This window comes from Pan paniscus, chromosome 5 (genome assembly GCF_029289425.2).
Source record: "Pan paniscus chromosome 5, NHGRI_mPanPan1-v2.0_pri, whole genome shotgun sequence".
Classification (NCBI taxonomy): Eukaryota; Metazoa; Chordata; class Mammalia; order Primates; family Hominidae; genus Pan; species Pan paniscus.
Genome location: NC_073254.2, coordinates 43,114,713 through 43,123,863, shown reverse-complemented (window position 1 = coordinate 43,123,863; position 9,151 = coordinate 43,114,713). Strand labels below are relative to the sequence as shown.

The following is a 9,151-nucleotide window of genomic DNA, read 5'->3' as shown; positions in this document are numbered from 1 at the left end:
CTATTCAGAATACTGACTTTCTAGGGCTCCCCTTCCAAAAACAAAGAGTTCTAAGTTCAATGGCTCCTGAAATATGAGTTTGCTGTATGATTTTATTATATTCAGATATAGGAAATAGGAAAACAAATTGGATGGATAAAACCAATATAGATAGTACGTAAGCTAATAGCTTACAAGATAAGGCAAAATTCAGAAGATGTGTTAACTATAGATAAATTAATAAGTAGCTTGTGAGACAGAGGCAGAATTCATAAGTTGTGTTAAATACACATACAAGTACATTAGTAACATGGAAGATATGTTACAGATAGAATAAATAGAATATATGATGGAACAAACAATAGTGTTATTTGGAAAGGAGCAGAAAGATGAATGGTAATCAAAACTAAATGACATTCAACTTTTCTATCCTCTTATTAGAGAAAAATTGAGTCCTCAGACTGTAACTTTCCACCAAAGGAGGAGAGGAATTATTAATGGCTTTAATAATCTATTTTAAAAGCCTAATATAAAGTTTAAAAAATTGGCCAGGCATGGTGGCTCATGCCTGTAATCCCAGCGCTTTAGGAGGCCGGGGCAGGCAGATCACCTGAGGTCAGGAGTTTGAGACCAGCCTGGCCAACATGGCGAAACCCCATCTCCACTAAAAAATACAAAAATTAGCCAGGTATGTTGGCAGGTGCCTGTAATCCCTGCTACTTGGGAAGCTGAGGCAGGAGACTCTCTTGAACTCGGGAGGTGGAGGTTGCAGTGAGCCGAGATTGCGCCACTGCACTCCAGCCTGGCTGACAGAGCGAGACTCTGTAAAAAAAAAAAAAAAAAGTTGAAAAAGTAAATTTGCATAAATCACTGTATTTTAAGAGTTATAAGGGCACATGAGTACCTTCTGGCTTCAATCTATATTCATAATTTGCAACATTATGTAAAAACCAAGCTCTCAATGTCTGCTGTCAAGGAATTCTGAAACCAGCCACTTCATGCCTTCCTAAACCAGCACTGCATTTTCACAGACCCTATCTAAGTCCCAAATATAAACAAACTTTCAACTCTTTTTTCTAACTTGTCTTCTGTCAATTTAAGAGTGAATGGATAACTGATGTGGGCCTTGCATTATATGTATGGGGTATAAGGCCCAGGGGGAAAAAAAGACTTCCAGATCCTCCATAACTGGGTCCTTTGATAAGAACCAAAGCTCAAACCCATCCTACATTTTAAGGGGCCCCATCAGTTGGGGGACAGAAGGGACAGAAAACAGTATTCATGTGGGGGATGAAAAGCTTGTCTCAGGATTTTGAGGTGCTGTGGGGATTATGGTTCAACTCTGCTCTTGACAGTCCAAACTAATCAGGTCAATTTCCACAATTCCCTTCATGCAAAAAAAAAAATAAATTTGGCATAATATATGCCATCATTTATGATTATTTCTCATAAGTATTTTGGCAAATTTAAGTATCTCTTTATGCCAAACTTGATTCAGATTTTTTAATGTGTGCATCAAAACATCAGGTTTGTATCTCTCTGTTTAGAATAAAAGCTTCTCGAGAGACAAAACAAATATCAAATTAAAAATAGAACTTTACATTTGGCATATTTGACTCACTAAGAGTTTAACTGAATAGCAAAAACTCTCAATTCCATCAAATTATGTTTTCACAACAGCAGGTTCTGCTTAGAATATCATACTAATTGCCATGGCTAGTTAGGGAAGGATCACTATTTGAATCTAAACAGCAGTGACATCATATTCACTTGATGAAAAAAAATGCATGAGGGGACAAAGAGAGTCATCTACAGTAATCACACAGTTTTCACTTTAACAGACTAGGTTGTGGTGCTACTCAAAAAGAAAAGCAATAATAGGAGGAACTTGATGAGTCCACGGTGTCTATGAGATACTAAGGTGGAAATGTCTTGTAGGCAGTTGGCTATAATCATATGGCATTCTAAAAAGGTTTATGCAAGATTGTAGGGGTGGGTTGCCCCTACACACCTGTGGGTGTTTCTCGTAAGGTGGAACGAGAGACTTAGGAAAGAAAAAGACACAGAGACAAAGTATAGAGAAAGAAATAAGGGGACCCGGGGAACCAGCGTTCAGCATATGGAGGATCCCATATGGAGGATCCCGCCAGCCTCTGAGTTCCCTTAGTATTTATTGATCATTTGTGGGTGTTTCTCCAAGAGGGGGATGTGTCAGGGTCACAAGACAATTGTGGGGAGAGGGTCAGCAGACAAACACGTGAACAAAGGTCTTTGCATCATAGACAATGTAAAGGATTAAGTGCTGTGCTTTTAGATGTGCATGCACATAAACATCTCAATGCTTTACAAAGCAGTATTGCTGCCCGCGTGTCCCACCTCCAGCCCTAAGGCGGTTTTTCCCTATCTCAGTAGATGGAACGTACAATCGGGTTTTATACCGAGACATTCCATTGCCCAGGGACAGGCAGGAGACAGATGCCTTCCTCTTGTCTCAACTGCAAGAGGCATTCCTTCCTCTTTTACTAATCCTCCTCAGCACAGACCCTTTACGGGTGTCGGGCTGGGGGACGGTCAGGTCTTTCCCTTCCCACGAGGCCATATTTCAGACTATCACATGGGGAGAAACCTTGGACAATACCTGGCTTTCCTAGGCAGAGGTCCCTGCGGCCTTCCGCAGTTTTTGTGTCCCTGGGTACTTGAGATTAGGGAGTGGTGATGACTCTTAAGGAGCATGCTGCCTTCAAGCATTTGTTTAACAAAGCACATCTTGCACCGCCCTTAATCCATTTAACTCTGAGTTGACACAGCACATGTTTCAGAGAGCACGGGGTTGGGGGTAAGGTTATAGATTAACAGAATCTCAAGGCAGAAGAATTTTTCTTAGTACAGAACAAAATGGAGTCTCCTATGTCTACTTCTTTCTACATAGACACAGTAACAATCTGATCTCTCTTGCTTTTCCCCACACAAAATATTTGGAAGTTATCAGTATTCCAAATATGCAAGATATTTGGAAGTATTTTGAAAGGTTCAAAGATATGAGTGTGTGGAATATTCCTTTGAATACCATCTCAGAAAAAAGGGCAACCAAATATGGAACCTAGAAAACATCAAAATTAAAAGGTTGAATCTTCTACTTGCACTAGATTTTCAAGTTGGGAACATTTTACTCAAGCCTCTGGGAAGTTCTTGGCTAGAATCAGAGATTCCAGTGCCACAATTTCTCCACAGAGCTACACATTTGATATATTCAATATCTCAACTGTAATTTTCACTATGACCACATAAACCAGTGGAAGATTAAGTATCTCTTAATTAGGGTCATTGGCTTTTAAAATGCTGTGAAAATAAAAAACTAGTCTCTCTGAGCTCTTTGTTTCCTGCATATACCTTGTCACACTGCCTCCCCACAGCTTGCTACTTACCCACAGGCTTGGAAACAATCAGGAAGTTTGAAAATAAAGAACAGACAAAAATATCAGGCAAACTCACAAAAAGAAAGGACTCAAGGACTTAAAATCATGTGAGGTGGGATTTTGGACAACACTCATTAAATAAAACAAAGAAAGGTACTGCAAAATGCTAAAAATTACAGTTTAAGTGGAGATAAAGATTTTTGGTTTTTTTGATATTCATGCTCAAAATAAAGCAGCAACTTTCATTCAGCAGAAATTCAGTGGAGACACAAGTAGAAAGGCAGAGACAATTTAATAATTGACTTCAATTTATTGCTTTAAGTTCAAGAAATATCAGTGGACAAAGAAATAAGTAATATTATAAAAGACAAATAAGAATAAAACATTGACCTGATAGATATCATAAAATTCTTTATAGAGAAAGCACAATTTTTAAACTGCCCAAAGAAATTAAAGAATTGACTATACAATGATCTAATAAGAAAATAGCAAAATACTTTTTAATTTAGAAAATTAATACTGTGCTAGAAAATAGAGATAGAAATCAGCATCAAAATATAATCAGAAAAGTATAAAATGTTATACTTAATGTCAAATGCTTCTAAAAATATCTTTGCTCAAAGAGAAAATCAAAACTAAAATTACAGGCCAGGTAGAATGTCAATAAGACAACATATGTCATTACTGTGGAATGCTACAAAAGCAGGTCAGAGGGGAACATTTGTAACTTAAGTGCATTTTTTAAGTAAATGAGAAAGACTTTAAATAACTGAAATGCTGGTGAGTATTTCTCTTCAGAAGCAAGTAAAAGACCAACAAAACATACCAAATGAAAGCAGAAGAAAGGAATCAACAGAGAAAATCTGTTTACATGCTAGGAGAGCTAAGAAAGTATTTTTTGTAAATAAAACTGAAATACAAATCTGTGGAATGTCTAATTAAGGGAAAATATAAACTTAGAATTCAAAATTAGTGAAGAAGACACATTTACAAATAGAGATGAGATGTGTATCTCAAATAAAAAGCATTTTTTTTACAACTTTCTACCTCTGTATCTGATAATCCCTGATAATCTAAGCATAGTGAATGAGATAGGATTTAGGACAATATAAATTACCAATATTGATGTGATAATAATAAATAACATTGATTGAAGGCTTGCATGGCCCAGGCATCATACTAGAATTTTAAAAGCAGTAAGTCATTTAATATTCAGTATCATTATCTCTCAACAAATAAGCAACTGAGAATCAGAGGCACTATATGACACACTCAAGTGACACATCCTCACAGAATAATAACCACGGTAATAGATGAAGAGGCTGTCAAAAGTCTCTTTCCATTTCTAAGCCCCATGAAAAGGCCCTATTCTCTTAGGCCAGGTGCTGTCAAATTGTCAAGGATCAGGTAACTCTTGTGGGTTGAATAGTTTCAGGGCATAAGAAGTGGAAAACTGCCGAATCCATTCATTAAGGTTACCAAAACCTGACATAAATAGAACCCAAAGTAAAAACAAAACAAATCAAATGAAAACAATCAAATTCATACATCTAAAGATCAACATATCAAATAAAATGTTAATAAGTGTACGGACCAGCCCCACAGGGTCGGTGGGTCTCTCCCTGTGTGCAGCGACGAGAAAGTGTAGAAATAAAGACGCAAGACAGATAAAAGAAAAGACAGCTGGGCCCGGAGGACCACTACCACCAATGCGCGGAGACCGGTAGTGGCCCCGAATGTCTGGCTGCGCTGTTACTTATTGGATACAAGGCAGAAGGGGCAGGGTAAAGAATGTGAGTCATCTCCAATGATAGGTAAGGTCACGTGGGTCACGTGTCCACTGGACAAGGGGCCCTTCCCTGCCTGGCAGCTGAGGCAAAGAGGGAGAGGAGACAGAGAGAAAGACAGCTTACGCCATTATTTCTGCATATCAGGGACTATTAGTACTTTCACTAATTTACTACTGCTATCTAGAAGGCAGAGCCAGGTGTACAGGATGGAACATGAAGGCGGACTAGGAGTGTGACCACTGAAGCACAGCATCACAGGGAGACGGTTAGGCCTCCGGATAACTGCGGGCGAGCCTGACTAATGTCAGGCCCTCCACAAGAAGTGGAGGAGCAGAGTCTTCTCTAAACTCCCCCGGGGAAAGGGAGACTCCCTTTTCCGGTCTGCTAAGCAGCCGGTGTTTTTTCTTGACAATGAGGCTTCTGCTAGACCATCGTCCGCTCGGCAACGGGCGTCTTCCCAGACGCTGGCGTTACCACTAGACCAAGGAGCCCTTCTGCTGGCCCTGTCCGGGCATAACAGAAGGCTCGCACTCTTGTCTTCTGGTCACACCTCACTATGTCCCCTCAACTCCTATCTCTGTAAGGCCTGGTTTTTCCTAGGCTATGATTATAGAGCGAGGATTATTATAATATTGGAATAAAAAGTAATTGCTACAAACTAATGATTAATGATTTTCATACATAATCATATCTAAGATCTATATCTGGTATAACTATTCTTGTTTTATATTTTATTATACTGGAACAGCTCGTGTCCTCTGTCTCTTGCCTCGGTGCCTGGGTGGCTTGCCGCCCACAAATAAGTAGAATCTGGTTAGTGTGTGTAAGAATAACAAATTCAACAGAACCAAACAAAATTCACTCCAATAATTCCATTTTAAGTATCAAAACTCATTATTTAACAAATACCACATAGTGGTTTCATGACTTCTGTGGCTAAACAGGCTAGAACCTCCACACCCCAAGAGATTAGAGCCTTCATCCAGCGCTTTGGACTGCTTAGCCACTTTGCCTCCACGAAAAGCAATTATTTTAGAACGTTGTGTATATTACCTTCTCTATTCCCTTTTAACATACACTCATCAGGAATTTCATGTCCTCCAAACTGGCAAAAGTAGAGTTAAAATTGTGTGCACAGACCGTCTCAAAGATTCCCACCTGCCAAACATCCATCCTGATTATCTACCCTGTTATGAGTCCTCCCAGATATTGAGAAAAGACAGAATTCTTTTCGGGGCGTTCATTGCCCCTCTCTCCAGCCAACCAGGACCCAGGAGACCCGAGTTTCGGTCCCAGCGCTGTCTTTTATGTTACCCGGGTGTGAAGCAGGAGGTAGCCTTTACACCTGGGAGAATAAAATCCATTCGCTTCTAGAAAAATCAGTCATCGAGAAAACGCTTGAAAACCCCCATGGACGACCTGGCTCTGGGACTGAAACGGCGCTTAGTTGACGTCTCATTTTTGCCGGCTGCGTTTAGGAGTAGGCAGCAGAGAGTTATTCTTAATGTGCACAACCAGAAAACAGAGGACGTCCCCATCCCCAGCCCCAGCCTCCCATCTACCCACCTAGGATTCGAGTGCCTGCTTTTTAATAAAGTCCTTACTATGAAAGACGTGGAAAGAAACGTCTGTACAGACAGATCTACTTTTTGCTCAATGTGTTCAGGGCCTTAATTCCCAAAGTCCAGGACGGGAATCCTTTTGCGTTATGCGTGTCTTCGCATACTACCGGGCCCAGAGACGCTGTGTCCTGCCCTCTCCAACCCCACGAAAGCGTTCTGGGCGGGTCCCGGGTCTCCCCTCCCCAGTCCCAACCTCCTTGTCCCTCAACCCTCAGTCGTCTCAGTCCCCGCCTGCCCTGGGTGCCCTGGGCCCCGCAGACGCACCTGAATTCCCCCGGCCCTACGTAGGGCCTGCTCCTGGACGCGGAGCCGAAATCGGTTCAAAGCCCGCGGGCGGGGCTCCTTGCAGGTCCCCGAAAGGATGAGAACCGGGACCCCCCCCCCACCAACGGGACGTGCAAGGACGGGTTACAGAGGAGAACGCGTTATCTCCTCTGGGAGGCGATTTTCAGAACTTACTGCGGGAAAAAAAAAAAAAAAGAAAGAAAAGAAAAAAGAAAGAACCCCCAAAAAAACAAAAACAAGCCCAAGAGGAGCAGAAGAAAACAAAGGGTGGGAGAAAACTGGGACAAATTACTTTTTCTTGGTCAGTCTTCAAGTGTCGACCAAACTCCTTGAGGCCAAAGCAGTGGAGTCCTGCTCCCCGCCCCTCCCCCACCTCCGCACCCCTCCTGAGAGGCCCCACGTGACACAGAACTTTACTGGCCTCTTGAAAATGACATCACAAGACCTTAAGAGGAGCTAAACGGGCTGCCACCTGTAGCTGAAGAGTGCCTTAACGCCGAGGCCCACGGCTCCATGCGAGAAATGCCTGTTCCTTCTCTGATAAATTTGGCAGCTTCACGTACCCTAAGTGAGTGACTTTCAAGATTCAAAGGTTTTTTAAAATTATGTATAGATATATTCCTTTTAATCGTCTTCACGTATTGTATAGCTTTCTGTAATGCTCTTTCTTGGATTAATAGAAAAATCCTTTGACACTGTAGACTGCCGAATACGTTTCCCCGTGTATTCGTATGTCTTCAAAAGATACTGAGGAAATGAAGTGTTTCTCGAGTTGACATATTTTTTGAAGACAGCAGATAACTAACTAAACTCATTTTGTCAAAGTAAAATGAGATAGATTCACTTCTAAAAAGCGCTTCCGCGTGGCTCTATGGCTTAGTTGGTTAAAGCGCCTGTCTCGTAAACAGGAGATCCTGGGTTCGACTCCCAGTGGGGCCTCATGTTTTCCAGAGAAAATCAGCTGTTTCTGAAAATTGTTTTCTTGACGAGGAACTGCGTCCTCCCACTAATTGCCAAACATTCTCACCAAACTTAACAGCAGTAGAACACAATTGGATAAATCCCAAGTTGTTTAACTGCATCCTGCTCAGATTCCTTACTTTTAAAAAGTAAATTTTTAGGAGGAAGACAATGCAAATGCAAAACAGTGCGAAAGAATAATGCATGTGACCCACCTCAATCAATTTCGTATGTCTTGCTTTAAACTGTGGTAAAATGTTTTTGAGCACTTACAATGTGTTACAGTTTAAAGCATGTAGATAATTGTTGTAGGCATGCAGATAAATAAAATCTCTCTAGATTCTAAAAATCTCCAGCTCTATAATTGAATTCATAAGATAAGAAATTAATGAACAACAAACCCATTAGTAGCTACAAACAAAAATTAGGACATTTGCAGGGGCATGCTTGCCTTTTTTTTTTTTTTTTTTTTTTTGAGATGGAATCTCGCTCTGTCGCCCAGGCTCCAGTGCAGTAGCGATTCTCATGCCTCAGCCTCCAGAATTGCTGGGATTACAGGCGTGCACCACCATGCCCAGCTAATTTTTGTATTTTCATTAGAGACAGGGTTTCACCATGTTGGCCCGGCTGGTCTCCAATTCCTGCCTCAAGTGATCCGCCTGCCTCAGCCTCCCAAAGTGCTGGGATTACAGGTGTGAGCCACCGCGCTTGGCCTGTTTTTTTACTTTTTAATGAGAAATATTCACAATGTGGCTACTATGTTACTCTAAGTATCGTAAGTAGCAAGGTAAAACATTGGAAAATTGTCCCTATGTTTGGACCTCACTGCTGTTCATTTTGATTGGGACCTTGTTGAACTAGGTCACATCGGCTGTATTCAAACCTCAGCTGCTACATTTGATGGCTAAGGGACCTTTAGCAAATTGCTCTAGCTCCATGGGCATCACTTTCTTCACATGTGGAATGGAAATAGTAATAAGCCTACCTAATATAGTTGATGGGAGAGCTTGTTGAGTAAGTATACAAAATATTTTAGAAGGATATTTGGCACCTAAACAAGCAATAAAGTTCACTATATTGTTGCTTTTTATAATTTTTC

General features: G+C 41.0%; 1 non-coding gene across 1 annotated transcript; it reads left to right on the top strand.

Annotated features, from left to right (window-relative positions):
• The first annotated feature begins 7,957 nt into the window (after nucleotides 1-7,957).
• On the top strand, nucleotides 7,958-8,031 carry TRNAT-CGU (transfer RNA threonine (anticodon CGU)). The gene has a single exon. It is a non-coding gene; the product is annotated as a tRNA-Thr (tRNA).
• The last annotated feature ends 1,120 nt before the right edge of the window (nucleotides 8,032-9,151 follow it).